A 16516-nucleotide genomic window follows, 5' to 3' on the forward strand; every position below is an offset into this window, starting at 1 on the left:
TTTCAAACAGCTGTCTGAACTAGCATCCCTCTTTCTATACGTGTACACAAGCATAGTTACAAGGCATGGTCACAGCAGACAAAGCCACACCATGATCTAATTACAAACTACTCAAAGCTGCCACTCCAGCCATGTGATACTTTCCAAACATGCAGTAATACCATCATCACACATGCTCAACAGCCCCTGTAACAGGACAAACACCACTGTGCCTTCACTGAACAAACAAAACAAGGACCGCACCTGCCCTAGCTGCTATTTGCTATCTGCATAAAGGAAGGAAAAACGATAGAAGCATATGGCAAGCACTAGGCACACTGTGATCTCACTACAGATCTCATTAACCCCTCCTCCTCTCTTGCCTATGATAACTTCTATAAGAAAAGTAAATATTATGGAGAGATTTGAAAGAGGGCTCCAAGACGCTGAACTCAAACCTGCAAAAATAGGCAGAATGATGTACCTGAAATATGTGTTGAAATACACAAACGCATATGCACGCTGCTTTTCTTAAGGAACAGTTCATTTCACCTTCTAACGAAGAAAATGAAGAATCACAGAATCATTTACATTGGAAAAGACCTCTAAGCTCATTGCTTCCAACTGTTCACCTACCACCAACATCACCCACTAAATCATGTCCCTAAGTATCACGTAAAGAAACAGAGGTTTGTGTAAGAAAAGTAAGATCATCCAATATGAATATCAGTTGACTGTGTAATTAGTATAAAAGTCAGTGAATACTGATAGAGGAAGCTCTGCAGAGCTCTTTCCCCACAAATTTTCACAACAGAAAAACCCTAGCAGATGTCATTTTGCTTTTGCAGCGATGCGCATGGGAGAAAGCAGGACAACATGTGACACTCAGCTGCTATGTGCCACCATTGTGCTTTACAGCTATGTGCTCTTCAAAGGAAGGAAGGATATGTGCTATCTTGTGGTTTTATTTTAGGACTGATGAACTGTGATCACTCCCACACAAGTTCATCTACAAAAGAAAAGGCGAGTTTTGTGAAAGTAATGTCACACCTAATGAATATAATATTCTTCTAGGTAAATGAGACAAAACTAGAGGAGATGCTGTGCTTTCCTTATGCTGTTCACTGTATTTTTATTTAAATCTCATAAAGCCATCTCGGCATACAAGAGTGAAAGACAAGTAGGTTTTGTGAACTGTGCGAGTGAAGAAGCCAGACAACCTGGCAAAGTCTACATGGATATCATACATGTATTTCTTCTGTCAGACAATTCTGCTCTGAAATATTCTCCAAGACTTATTCATTCATTTTTAAGTAACACATTTTAAGCCCACCTGACACCCTCTGTAGACTATTCTCGGGTCTGATGGGCCTTCCAGGTCATTTATCTTTTTGACCACGAGAAGCATACTCCTGTGCTGAGCTACTTGATACTCGTGGCAGTTGATGAAGCTTTCTCACTGCCTTTATTTTCGCTTCTCTTTTCTTCTTTCATTTCTCTGTTGTGCAGAGAATATACTCTGTATAAAATCTTGCAGTTCAACACAAGAACCCCATCTTGGGGGGAAAAAAAGGGAGCTGTAACAGATAGGAGGTACTGTCTGCACTGGCCTTCACAGCTGAGCTCCAGATCCGAATGAAGGCTGGTACTGTAAGGAAACATGAAAAAACTCTTCACACATCAGATGTGCAAACACTTATCCAAGAAGTGTGTGGACAAGACCTGGGATAGTAAAACTTGGTTGTTTTTCACCCACCAACTACTTATTGGGTGAGCTGCATAATTTCACAGAGAAAGAAGATTCTGCTCTTTGCATTTGATAAGCATTGCTGGGTTTTTTCTCATGTGTTTTCACTCTCAGCTTTGCAGTCTGGAATTCCTTTAAGCACACGAAGATCTGACTGCCTCAAGGTACCAGCTAGAAATAAATAACAGAGATGATGGTCACAGCAGAGTTTGGGTGGCAGCAAACCACAGAATGAGCACATCGCTGGTCTGATGAGCAACCATGTAACGCAGATGTGTCTGCCATAAATAATTCACTCTGAAATCAAGGCATCATCAGCGACTATGTAAATCTCAGAGCACTGAAGAGGCAAGAAAGATTCTCCACAGAATACATTCTGTATATTAGATGTGTTTGCTCCATCACATATAGGAAATTTGATTTTATTTTGGCATCAATATTCTATGCCTTGGGATACTGAACAGGGAAGCAAGTACTGGACACTTCTGCCTGCCAAAGGCATCCTACTTTGGTTCAGATGGAAGAGATAAATCCTGCTTTACATTACACTGCATACAAACTTCAGATCGTAATGTGCTTAAAATGAATATTAAAAAAGTATGCTTTTTCTCCTTCAAAAAATTTTAAGGCTATAGGATTATGCTTATCATCTTCAAGCATTTCATAAATGTATGTTCACTAAGGCAAAGAGTTCTTTCAGAACCACCTCTGGGTTTTGAATTTATTCTGTCTTTTACAGAAAGTCAGAAGAGAGGCATGTTTAAACTACTAGCAGCAAAGGACGCACTTTAAACAAACTCTTAGAAGGATGACATATTATACACACTAAGATTTTTCTTCTGGAAGTACAAATGCTGGCCTGCTCCTGTAACGCTTATGTGTCTCTCAGCTTAGCGAAGAGGAGGCCAGAATTTCCTGAGGGTAAAACACAGTGCAGAAGATAATCACACTGGACTTTTTTCCACCAAGTCAAAACATTTCACAAGTTGTTGCAGACTTTAGGGGAGATAAGCTAAGCTGTCATAAAAGGTCGATTAATAATGGCAATTACAGGGAAAAAAGCATGAACAGGATAACCCTCCACAGGCAGACAATAGGGTAAAATAAGAAATACTATACCACATCAGCCCCTGGAAGGCAGGAGTTTAGTTTTGCTGCAAGGCTTGTCAGGGAGCTAAAGGAGAACCATAGCAGCTGGGGAGCAGCAGTCTGAAATGCGGTCATCAACCCAGAGGTTATTCCGTGGCTCAAGATGATATTTTCCAGAACAGCAATTCTGAAGAAATTTGAGATTTGGAAGTAAATGAGGAGGGAGAAGGAAGTCACAATGTTTGGGACACAGAAATGTGAAGACGACCTGCAGAGGGTGCAAATCCCCCCCCCTTTCTGCTCCATCCCCTCCACTAGGAGCCCAGGCTCAAAGAGGAACAGATGGAGGTGCCAGATGCCAGCAACCTGGGCACACGGCCCAGCAGCAGCCCTGAGTTGCATGTGCTGAGGACACTGACCTGTCCCCAGAGCCGTGCTTCACTTCAGCAACAAGCAGCACTGGTCTGCAAGGTCAGTGTTCCTATAATCTCATTACAGACCAGTGACTGTGTCACCAGCCTCCATCACCACTGCCCTTGTGACACCCCAGCATCCAAAGCAGTCCACTGTTTGCACAAGATCAAAAACTGCAAAATATCTGCAAAGGGTTGTTATGCTAGTAATCTGGAAAAGAAGGGAAGGCAAGGGAAGGCAAGGGAAGGCAAGGGAAGGCAAGGGAAGGCAAGGGAAGGCAAGGGAAGGCAAGGGAAGGCAAGGGAAGGCAAGGGAAGGCAAGGGAAGGCAAGGGATCCCCACAATACATAAATTGGCACATAATTAGCATCTATTCACTGCAGGCCTGCCAAACACCCTAGAAAGCAGCATCTAGGTCTCCTAAGTTACTGCCAAATTAATCTGTTTTCATCTGTTCTCTTAACGGCCTTGGCAAGTGCTAAAATTTAAGTAGTTCTTAGCCTCCCAAAGGATCACAAATGATTCTTTTTCAAGTGCTAGGAATCAATGGACCAACACAAGCGTTTGTGTGTTGCTTTGTCCCAGTTTTGTATGTCAGAAGACTAAATTATTCTAGCTCTACAGGCTTCATGCTTTAAAATAAGCAGTGCTCCTCCTGAACTATATTTAACCTTCCTCTCTTACATTTTTAATATTCTTTTCCCTGGAAAAAAAAAAAAAAAACATCTTGCAACTGATTTCCAATTACAGTAGCTCACAAAATCCACAAAATCCAAGTCATTCACTGCTGTGTTGACTTGTCCACTCAGGAACAACACATCAATCCTTGTTTTAACCAGAACAAATTGATTAAGGAAAAGCCAGGCTAATGGTGATGCTTTGATCCACAATACGAACCAAAATTATGTTCTAATTACAGGTCATTTTCAAAAGCAAAATTAATCAAAGCATGACATATATTGTGATTTCACTCTATTGAAGAGTTTTGCCCAGTCCCTTCCCTTCTTCTGATCGCGTCAAAATGAAAACATTCAATCCTTAATTATAAACACTTCCTAATTCATTGTTTGCATTCCACTTATCAGCAAAATGCACTTCCATAGAATGTATCTCCAAATACTGCTTATTCCTGAGGAAATCCCACAGAGGCATAGGCTTGAAAGTGAAGTCATGATATTCTGACAGCATTATGAGTCGACACATCAAATGCAGTTCAGCACTGACACAGGAAAATCAAAAGCTCAGGAATTTCCTTTCAGAGTTGTGACCAAAAAAATTAAACCACAGAATAACAATGTAGGGAAGGAAGGAATAGAGGAAAAAACCTCTACAATGATAGTTAAGAGTTATTTTAACCATTTTCCTTGAAGGAATAAAACATGAACTAAACCACAGTAATTATAATCCTATTAAATTTTACAACTTCAATAAATTAGAACTGTTTTAATTATTAGGGAAATTTGAAATAAAATCCATTTTAAGAAGTTTGCTAGCGAAGTGGCATCAGCAAGAAAAGGAGAGCACCAACACCATCTCTGTGGCATAGCCTGGGATATTATTTTGCACCTAAGCATACAGGAAAATCTAATAACATTCTATAATACTTCTGGGATCTGCACAGCATGTCACTTAGACAAAAGATGTCTTTGCTGTCTTATTTTTAGGGAATACTAGGATATGACAGTACCTCCAACCCCTTGGGAATTAATGCCTCACACCGTTGAAGTTTTTCTCTTCCTGAGCCTGTCACAACCTCCACATAATCACAAAACATAATGAATTCATCTCTGTCATTAAAAAAATCCACCACACCCTTAATGAATGTTCAGGTTGTTTATCATGGTTCCCTCTCCACCTTTCACCTTCTGCAACCACAGTCCTGTGTCCAATGTGACAGCAACACGGACAAGTTCCATTTGCCTAAGGAGTAAATCTCCAGTTTAAACACAGGCTAGCAATACCAATAAACACCAGTGATCCCATTAGAACCTTGGAAGAAACCCTTAAAAAAGTGTAGGAAAACCTCTATTAATGTATTTCCATCAACACTACTGGATTTCAGCTTTTGACTAAACAAGGCACAAGCATGCTGTTGGTTCGCTTGCCCTTTGAGATATTTGGCAGACATATACAAAGAAATGGGTTCTGTCTCCTCTTTTCTGAACAAATTTGTGTTCCTCACACACTTATTATGCACAGATCAATATCCAGTAATAAATTATACTCCAATGTCTTCTTAACTTTCAGCATGCTCAGATTCTGGCTTGGCTGTGGTAAGGAGGCTTGCCACGGTTCTTCAGAGAAGACACTGCTGAAGAAAGTTCACAACACAGATCTTTTTAACCGGCATCAAAACACTTCTTCCCCTTTTGATATCGCCCACAGAAAAACTTTCTTCAAATACTGGGCACTCAGTAAACTATTTCTGCTTCAGCATTATAATTGTTCACATAGCAACACACTAACTCTTGGGAGAATTTTTTTGTTTCTTTTTATCTAAAGAGCTTTCTCAGACTTCAGCATTAGGTAGATTCTTTTATTTCTTTTCTCTAGTTGTCGAGAAGGAAATAAAACAGTTATTCAAGATGCACCATATGCCTCTAACCTATCTGCTTTTACCCCTTCAATACATGAGAAAGTTCTAGAAAGTTACCTTTGATATTTTTGTTCCCATTCTCTACAACTACTTCCTTTTGAAGTTATTTATGCTTTTTCCCCTTTGAAATTACTGAATTGCAAAGGAAGCAAGCTCTTGACTTGAGCACAGCTTAGTATATCTTTAAAGGCTTTTGAGCCCAGTGCAAACATTTGAAATTGTGTTTCCTAGGGGCATCTTTCAATCTGCCACCTACCCATGGTATTTCAGTTTGCCTTGATCATCTGACTTGTTGTTTCTTAAGCAGTTCACATGGGATCTGGGCAATCTGCTCAGACTCCTCGGTGTGCCTCCAGGCCCTGCAGGACTCTCTCATTAAATTCCAGCAACGGCACCCTTATTCGAATGTGCAGTTCCCAAATAATGTTTAGAGTGGTACTTTATGCCTAATTGTGATTTAATCATGAAGATCTAGAAGTTTTTAAATTTCTTCTAGAAGAAATAGTCCGAATATAAATGTTGATTTTAAAGCTAAAGAAACGTATTTATCTGTCAGGATATTAACCATAGCCACTCCACTCTAGACATTTTATCTTATTTTGCTACAAGCCTAAAGATATGAAATCAAACAGTCCCCAAGCAAAATTCAGCTTGCTACTTCCCTGGAAGATGAGTTGTGAGACTGGAAGTTTCTACATCTACAGCTCTGCTCTGCTTGAAGGAATCCTGCTGAGACTGAAGTCCTTGTGGCTGTGGACAGGAAAGCCATGCGACCTGAAGGGTCGCAGGCAGAAAAACCACAACAGCAAGAGCCATAAAGTAAGAACAAGTCATCACCACCACCATGGGAAATGGGAAACCTTAAGTTGCTCCGCTCTGTTCAGCGCTGTCAGATTTGTTCCCCAAATCTTTATAATGAAACCGCAACTGTTATGCCAGGATTAGAGGCAAGGCTGATGTTCACAGAATCATAGAATCATTAAGGTTGGAAAGACCACTGTAGTATCATTCAGGCCAACCAACAGCCCATCCCCACCACACCACTAATCCAAGTCCCTCAGTGCCACATTTACCCTTTTCTTCAACACCCCCAGGGATGGTGACTCCAGCACCTCCATGGGCAGCCCATTCCAATGCCTCGCTGCTCTTTCAATAAGAGACTAGTAGAGAACTGTCACAAAGTTCACAAGATCTTTTTCTGTAACATAGACTAAGGTTTGAAGTTTTGAAAGATGTGTCAACATACATATGCCAGAAAATCACCTGCTAAACGACCACTGGAAGATGTTTTAGGCAAAATGCACCAAGAATGGATGTTCTAGTATGAAATGGGGAGGTTGGTGGCCCTGCATGTAGCAGGGGGCTGGAGATTCATGTTCCTTGAGGTCCCTTCCAACCCCGGCCATTCTGTGATTCTGTATTGGCAAACTTGCATTTTAAGCATACCTTCATGCTTAACATTCTAAATAACAGGGAAAGTTCACACATTTACTCACTTTCATTAGAAGTGAATTTCTCCATTCTAATGGAGAATTACAATCACTCCCAAACAGTCTTGATCAAACCAGAAACAAAGCGATATAAATAAAACCTCCAAGACTTGTTATTTTTGACATTTCAAGTCATTGAATGCACACAGATCAAGGTCATTAATTTTTACATTGACGGGATTATTCCCCATTTCCTCTCCCAGCAGTTTTTCATAGAGTAAAATCCAAATTAATAGAAAGTACATTTTAAAGATTTAAAGATAAAAAGTACATTTTAAAGATTATCTGAACGATTTAAAGATAAAAAGAAGCAGGGGAAGAATTTCTTTCTTTTTGTTACTCTCCCAAGAGCTTAGTAAGAACGGCTGTTTTCTGAAGCAGTCTGAACTTCAGTTGCTGCTAAGGATAGCCAAATAAACAGGAAACAAAATTGATCAGAGTATCAATTTGGCAGACTGAAAGCCATTAAAGCTTTGCCAGTAACATTGAGAAAGGCAGAACATCAAGGACCAGCTATGTTACTGATGGAAAACAAGGGAAGCACATGAACTTCATTTATTGTATCTGTTGTTAAACCTTTCACTGTATGCACGTTAACAATACATCCCATTTTTTGCTGTAAACTACAGCCACAGCTTCCTCCTACATGTTACTACCTCGATACACCCTACAACACAGGCATAAGGCTGAGGAATACCAAAAGTCTAAAGAATCCACAGCAAAAGCACATTTTCTTTTGCCCCTTCCATTTCCTCTCCTCCATTTCACCTCTGCTGAATTCTGAGAGGTTGCTCTTGAAGGACAACTGCAGTGATTTAATAGAAAAAAATACAGAAGAGACTGACAAGAAAGGAGGAAGAAGAAAGGAAAGAAAATAAAGCATTTTAAATGAATCCTTGAGTCAAAAAAACCCAAACAAACAAAAAAAATCCCATGCCATTCATTCATAGGTTTCCAGGATGCAATGAGTTTCAGTTAGAACAGGGAACTTGCAAACGTTTCAACCTACACTTTTTATACTACCAGTAGGGTATGGTATATGTAACTCAGTGTCCATGCAATTAATTTTAATGGATATTGTCTCAAAGTGCTCCAGGTGGCAGGTATCAGCAATAAGAAAACTGAACACTGTTGGCCTCTGATGCTTATCTGTCCCTTTGCAAAATACGTTAGGAAGGTCTCTAAAGAGCCTTTGAGCTGGACCTGCAAATGAGACTCCACCTCCTCTGGCCATGTCACATATTTCTTTTCTTAGCTTAGATTATCCCAGTCCTCCCCTCATTTCTTAGGAAGCAGAAGATGAAGAACAGACACACTTACTTGGTAGCTCCAGTTTCTGTGGCAATTGGGCAACTGACAGACACCAAACAACATGGCTCCAGAGCCCCAGAAGGTAAACTGAATTGCAGGCACACCAAAAACCTTCCTCAATATTACAGTGGGAGCTGGGTGTAGAGGTGAGCACTAAATCCTTGCCAAGTCTTACACAAACACCTAAGCACTCCAGAGCAATCTTATAGCCTGACTGCACAGGGATTACTGGACTAGCACTGGAATACTCTCCAGTTTTTACTTAGGACAAAGCTTAGGAAGCATAATTCTAACAGCAGTTCTGCTTACATTGCTAGGAGCTTTGATCGATTCTTTGTACAGGAGACGTTTGCCTTCTGATAATTTGGCAGTTTCTGTTAGCAGGCTTGTGAGACTGACTCCAAAATACAGAAAGATATTCTGGTAGTCCAATAGAACAGAGAAAGCATATTGTTAAAATGGATCTCCAGATGTACTGCAATGGGATTGTGATAAGAACTTGCCATTAGCCATTTGAGGCTGGTCGCTTCAAACGCGCATTTTCATACCGCTAGTTTTTAGGGCTCCTAGTAAAATCTGCTGTAAGGGGTGTCTGACAAATTCACCTATGCTGATCCCACACGAATAGTAAATCCAAAGAATCATGTTGAATTGACTTACAAACAAGGAACTGGGGCCTGGGAGCAGTGTGGGGAGATCAGCTATTTGGCACTCTTCATGTGATCTATACTCATTCTGACAGTCTGGAAACAGGACTAAGCTGTAAAAACATTAAGCATATAATGTAATCATGGTAAAGCTATTTAAAGGAGTAGAACATCCATGGCTGTGTGTTTATTGGATCCTGCATTTGAAGTGAAATCATAAGAAGAATTTATATTGGCATCGAAGTCAGTGCTCCAAAATGAAAGCTTAAAACCTAAGGGTTTCTGAAATAGTTCCCAAGCCCTTAGTTTCATATTTTTTCTTGTGCCACAAAGGGCATCACTGCTATCCAATGAATCTCACATCAGTCTCTGCAAACAGCTGTTATGCACCTTCATCAGTAACTACAGAACATCTGTAATCGGAAAATGCAAAAATGTAGTATTTGCTGTCAAGACTGAACTTCAAATTCGGCTTCATTGTAAGTCTCTACAAGAGAACAAAGCCTCTGGCTAATTTTCCCTGCAGCCACTTCTCCTGTGACGCTCAGCCCACGCACAGAGCTCTGCTCTGGCACTCACCAGCTGCAACAAGAACATATTCTAATTAGTATTTGGTCACCCTTTAGCCACCCATCCTGCTTGGGGAGAAACTCTGGGAGTAATCAAGAATCATGATAAAAATTAGCCCCCCAAAAAAACTTTAAAAAAGAAAGAAAGGAAAACTTAAATTCAGAAGCATCTGGGCAATGTCAGCGCTGTAGCATAAGCTCCTTTGGAAGCTAACACCCACTCTACAGCATTATTAAGGAAAGCAGATGAAGACTCACAGCTATAAATAGATCAAAGATATGGTTCACTTTAACTGAGTCTCTACAAAACTCTCTTGAATCAGACACTGCAAAACATATTTTCAGCAGGACGTGGCAAAACTAAAAGAAAACCAAAATAGTTTACTTCCTGAAAGCACAGGCTCCAACACATCCTAGATCTGTCGGTCAAGCTTTATTTGGTTCGTTTAACTCTGTGCCATACCTTTCCTCAATACACAAACGATGAGCAGCAGAACCTCACGGCCACTCCATGCACGTCCCAGGCAGCCCCACATGCTCACACCTGAAGAAACACGCACAAGTGCATGTTTGTGCAGGGAATGCTTTAAATGTGCCTTGGCCAACAAGAAAACAAACTCCAGAAATTCTCTGCACGGCCCCAATTCGGTTGTGACTTTTCGGAATATTTTTAGGGCACGAGGCTGATCTTGAAAGACCTCCAAACTCTCGTGATTTGTCTCACAAGCAGAAATCAAAGGATGGCAGCCAAGCCATCTCCCAGCACAACTGCACCTTTAAATACCGCCGATGCCAGATGGTCTCAGCATATAAAGCAGCGTGAGACAACATATTAACGCTGCTCAAACAAGCGACTCATGCTAGCAGCAGACCAATGAGATCAGTCTCAGGCTGCTAATCCTCTCTGTCACCATGGCTACATCTATTTCAGACGATTCCTCAGTTTTCAAGTCAGATGAGCTTGCTGGCTCTTAAGCTTTGCTGTTGGAGGGTCTTATGGAGGAGTTTTTGTTTTTTTATTGGCCAATGTTATCAGTATCCTCTCTTTCTGTTTGTTGATAGGTTTTCCCACTGCTATTCAAGCAGCCTTCCAGTATTTGAAGAGAGCTTACAAGCAGGAGGGGGATCCCTTTTTACACAGTCTAGCAGAGATAGGACAAGGAGGAATGGGTTCAAACTAAAAGAGGGGAGATTTAGGTTAGATGTTTGGAGGAAATTCTTTCCTTAGAGGGCAGTGAGGCCCTGGCACAGCTGCCTAGAGAGCTGTGGGTGCCCCATCCCTGGAGGTGCTCAAGGACAGGCTGGATAGGCCCTGTGCAGCCTGAGGTGGTGGGGACAGCCCTGCCCGTGGCAGTGGGTTGGGGCTGGGTGGGCTTGGAGGTGCTCTCCAACCCAAGCCGTTCTATGATCTCCACTAAAGATTCCTACTATTTCCACTGTGGATTTGCTCCCCAAGCTGTACCACATGGCAACCCCCACAAACAAGTGTTTCTGCTATGACTCAGCCCATCAGCACAAGAAAAAAAGGGAAGACTAGTACCTCCAGTCAAGGCAGATTACCAAACAACAAAAAAATTGTATATCCACAGCTGATAAACAGGGAGAAAAGCTCCCAACTCACCCTTCTCACCATAGGCATGCTCACATAGCTGTGCTAGCACAAGTACTGGGGCTGCTTCCTACAGGGAAAAAAATAAAACAAGAGGAGGCAGAAAGAAATCATGTCCTGGGGAAGACCAAAAGCTGAGCCATACGTTACCTATTGGGCATGCACACTGATCACCTGGCATCACCATACACCAAGCTACAGCAAGGATGTGGAACATGCCTTGTCATGTAGGTGAAAACCTGAGCAGGAACGCAGAGACAATGTTCTTATCCAAAAGGCAAGGAAAGCACGGCAGAACAAGACAGGAAGGCAGACACAAACTTTCATTTACCATAGGAAGTAAGTTCATTTTGAGTGGTAAATGTGCAAGAAATATACCGCTTGCAACGGTAAAGAACAGAAGTGTGCCAATGAAAGAACTGCACTGTAAGCTAATTTTGCTTGGGAGGGACACAGAAATGGAAGGATATGTTTTGCAGCTAGCAATCTCAGGGGAAAAATGTACAGCAGTACACATTTGTTATTAAGTTATCTAGTAGTGAGATGATTCAGGAAACAAATACGCAAGAAGTTTTATCTTCGAAATATTTCATTGTCCTTTCCACTGTCTTTTTTCTAAATTACTTTTCCTTGTAGTGAAACACTTGATGATTTCACTTTGGCTGGGAGAGCTGACAAAGGGTCAGGGCCACATTTCCTAGATAACATAAAACTCTGCTGGATCATTACATCAGCGTGCTGATCAAGGATGGCTTTGCCAAGAAAATGGTTCTTTATACCTTGGCCGAACAGCCAGATGTGCCATTTGATCAAAAAATGCCCTGTGCCTTAAGGCAGGCTCACAGCTAAGGTAGGTATTTAAAATGGGACATAGTGGCCATCCAGGCTGCTGGGTAGCATCTTGTCAGCTGTAAATTAGGCCACTCACCTTCACAGTAATGAATGGTTGCATGGATAGAACAGGCATCTCAGCCTGCTCCTTGGGACCCACTTTGCAAGTGAACAGAGATGTCAGGCTTTGCTCATGGTTCAACATGAAGGGCTACCAGCTACTAGCTTATATCATTGTTAACACCTTGCTTTGGAGAGAAAAGTAATAATTAACGTCAAGTTTTTCTTGCCTCAGAACCACAGGTTTATGAGTTCAGACTCTCTTACCTGGCCATTGTAGCTACATACAGACGTCTCAAACATACACCCCCATACTGAACTGAAGCTCATAGCATAAGAGAACATCCCAAGTTGGAAGAACCCACAGAGATCACAGAGTCCAACTCCTGGCTCCACGCAGAACACTCAAAAATCAGACCCTACATCTGAGGGCATTGTCCAAACGCTCCTTGAGCCCCATGGTGCTCTGACAACACCCTGCTGTTTGCTGCTGTCTGAAGAGCTGTGGCTTCCAGCTGGCAGGATGGCACACAGCCACAAACCTCTCCTCCAGAGGAAGAGTGGTACAGACTGAAAGCACACTTTGGTCTTGGAACCAGCACTGCCAGCAACACATGCGGAGGGAGCAAGCAAGGCAACACCTCCATGCCATAGATTACTTAGCGTGTCACATCTCTGTTTCCAGTGGGAACTGTTACAGCATTCTGCAGATGCAGGAGGAGATGATAACCACTCTTTAAAAGAAATTCAGTCAATGCAATTAGCACTGTAAGGAGCACTAGGGCTGTCATCACCAGTCCGAGTCAGATCAACAAACTCAGAATGCTCTGCACATCAGGACTGATTTTAAGTCTGAAAAACTGAACAACCAATTACCCTCTGTGGTGTCACTGTACTCCTTACAGCTATGGCCCTTCTTACTATTCCATAAAATAAAATAGAAGCTTCCCACATGCAGTAGCTGGGATCCACCGTGCTTTTGCTGTTAACGCACAGCCTCTCTCAATCTTTTTCAACTTGCCTAATGAAAAACTGAAGATATTAAATACCTCAGACAGCGAAACAATTTGGAGAAGGAGCATTACAGCTCCAGGAAACACTGCAGAGATTGCTGAGGACAGCTGCCTGACCACACATACTATAAACCTCCATCTACTTCAATGACAGTGTGAATGGCATCACCAACTAGCTGCGACGTGTAAACTGAAGCTGAACCAGTGACAGCAAAAGGATGGCTTAAATACAGAATGGTTTGAGTTGGAAGGGACCTCTAAGCCCACCCAGCCCCAGCCCCCCTGCCATGGGTAGGATGGCCTGCACCAGTTTAGGCTGCTCAGGGCCTGTCCAGCCTGGATTTGGGCTCCTCCAGGAATGGAGCATACACAGCTTCAGGCCTGACACAAAGCATTCTGCTCACATCCACACATTCATAGCATTTGCAAACCCCACCTTCAAGTGACACAGCTGGATGAACACAAACTCCCTTTACTCTCATTTACCAGAGACTGTATCCTCCAACATGTCTCTTCAGAAAGAGAATGCTAAGCAAGCATTGATAAAAACTGACAAAACTCAAGCATGCAAAAATTAGGCTTGCTCACTCGTACACAACTTTAGTAACAAAGCTCTTGCCATCTTCAAACTGCATTAACGCCTTGCCAAACTGGGGAACATCAAGGGGCCCCACCAAATACCTACAGATGTTTACATGCAAATTCTGAGAGTAAGGAAAAGAAGCTTCACAAAGTCAAATGCAATTAATCATAAGTGATAAAACCAGAGCAGCAATTCTGAGGGTGTGCTTCACTGACAGAAATAAGACACTTTCCATATGAGTAGAAGGATCTTGCATTTCCCTATTAATTTCACTTCAGTGCTCGTACCTCACCGCACTTCTACTGATATCTGTGGGGGAAAGGATGAACAACAGAGTCACTAAAACCGGAGAGTGCCTCTAAATGTTGCTCTGAAAAAGTATGAAATGCTGTGCTGAAAGTGCCAACATTCTGCTATTTTCAGGATTTGATGAAGATGTCATGATTTGCTTTCGGCGTGAATCAATTCTAAATGTATCGTTGCTATTAAAGAACACAGACTCATGCCCAAGATGAGCTTATTAACAGTAATTAAAAAAAAAACCTCAAGAGATCAGCTCCCACTGGGTGTTTGTTCAACGTCAGACACCCAAAGCAAGAGCCTCTCACACAAGCAGTCAGTGCACAGCAGTTAAGGCAAAGTATTATTTCCTTTCTAGAAATAACATGTGCTTCGCTGCCAACTGTTCTTTGCTGTCCTTCAATACGTCTTCAGTTTACCACCTCACTTTTTCTCCTCACTTCATCTCACCTTGCTGTCTTCTGCTGCCTTGACCGGATTTGGGTGGTGATGCGCTGGCACTGTTGCCCAGAGGGCTGTGGGTGCCCCATCCCTGCAGGTGCCCTTTCTCTATAGGTGCTCAAGGCCAGGCTGGATGGGGCCCTGGGCAGGTGAGCTGGTGGGCTTTGAGGTCCCTCCCAACCCAACATACGTTCACCCCAGCAAAAGATGAGGCCTCCACGATTTGGACCAGCTGCTTTGTTCATTAAAGATGCTCCAGTGGCTTCAGAAATGTAAAGCATGTATCTAAAATCTTCCTTTTAACTTCTGTCATGAATTTCTTTTCAAATGTTGCATAAATATTACAAATGTATTTGGAAAGCAACTGATATTCCAAACTAAGAGGCGATTCAGGTGTTTGCACATGACCCAGCCACTGTGGCACAGGCATGCCATCCACATGCTTATGTAATGGATGTGCGTATGCACTAGATTCGATGTGCTCAGTGCAAAGCCTCTTTACTTGGTACAACACGTCTTCATTGCGGTTCTGCAGACACCTCGTGGATTTGTTTGGTCACTAAGTGAGGGGGAACATTTCTGCATGTTTTCACGGTGGTTCGCTGGATAATTCCAGTGATAATTCTCCACAAATCTACCAGACTTATAGGGCGCAAATTCTACACATCACAAACCAATAAGCCGTAGTGTACCTTACATACTCATGTAAATATTTAAAAGTAAGCCCTGTGACACAAATCCTTGTAGAAGCATAAAATGACTTTGGTTGGAGGGGACCTCAAAACCCACCCAGTTCCAACCCAGCGCCATGGGCAGGGCTGGAACCACCAGCTCAGCTGCCCAGGGCCTCATCCAGCCTGGTCTTAAGCACCTCCAGGGATGAGGCACCACAGCTGTGTGGATATTTTCCAGCAACTCACCACCTTCTCATAGTAAAATACTCTAAATCTCTCTTCTTTTAGTTTAAAACCATCCTCCTCCCCATCTATCTGTGTAAGAAGTTGATTTCACTCCTACTTATAAGCATCATTAAGGCTGCTATGAGGTCCTCCAAGAGCATTCTCTTCTCCAGGCTGAACAAGCCCAGCTCCCTCAGACTGCCTTCCAAGGAGAGGCGCTCCAGCCCTCTGAGCAGCCTCCCATCCCTGCTCCGGACCCGCTCCAACATCTCCACATCTTTCCTGAGCTGGGGGCCCTACACCTAGATGCAATACTCTAGATGGGGCCTCACGAGGGCAGAGCAAAGAGGGACAACCTGCTCCCTCACCCTGCTGGCCATCCCTCTTTTGATGCAGCCCAACAGGTTAGGAACGGGTTACGTTCAGGTGTAACAACAGTTGCTTAGCCTGCTGTGAAAAAGCATCCGTATGTATGTCTGTGAGTGTCCCCCATGTTACCTACTAAAAAATAAAAACAGATGAGGCGGGTTCTGGCCCCAGAAGCATTCACTGTGTGCCACGCTTGGCACCAGAGCCACTCATTCTTTGACAGGAAGTGGGATCCCTGCTCCGGGATGGCTGCAGGGCAGCTCCAGAGCTCCACTTCTTCTCATGCACAGCAACAGCACACGTGTGGTAACGCACGGCGCTGCCTTCCACCACACAGCAGAAGAAAGGGTGTTTCATTAAGGAGAAAACACCTCCAGCGTGATCACTGGCATCACACTGGGGCGCTCAGGTTCCGTAACGGAGCAGCGCAGATGCTGTGGGCACCTTTGCAATCGCGACACACAACGCTGACAGGCCTTGAGTCCATCTTGCCGCCCTTCCCCAGGTGACCCCCGCGCCTCCCCTGCGCCGCTGCGGGCAGAGATCTGCAGCCGCGCTGCACCGTGCCC

At 42.9% G+C, this 16516-nt stretch overlaps 1 protein-coding gene across 1 annotated transcript in view; it reads right to left on the reverse strand.

Moving 5' to 3' along the window:
• The window catches only part of CPE (carboxypeptidase E), a 43224-nt gene that overhangs the window by 25907 nt on the left and 801 nt on the right, over nt 1–16516 (reverse strand). The gene's annotated exons all lie outside the window — the stretch shown is intronic.

This window comes from Tympanuchus pallidicinctus, unplaced genomic scaffold (genome assembly GCF_026119805.1).
Source record: "Tympanuchus pallidicinctus isolate F22 unplaced genomic scaffold, pur_lepc_1.0 scaffold26, whole genome shotgun sequence".
In the NCBI taxonomy this organism is placed as follows: domain Eukaryota; kingdom Metazoa; phylum Chordata; class Aves; order Galliformes; family Phasianidae; genus Tympanuchus; species Tympanuchus pallidicinctus.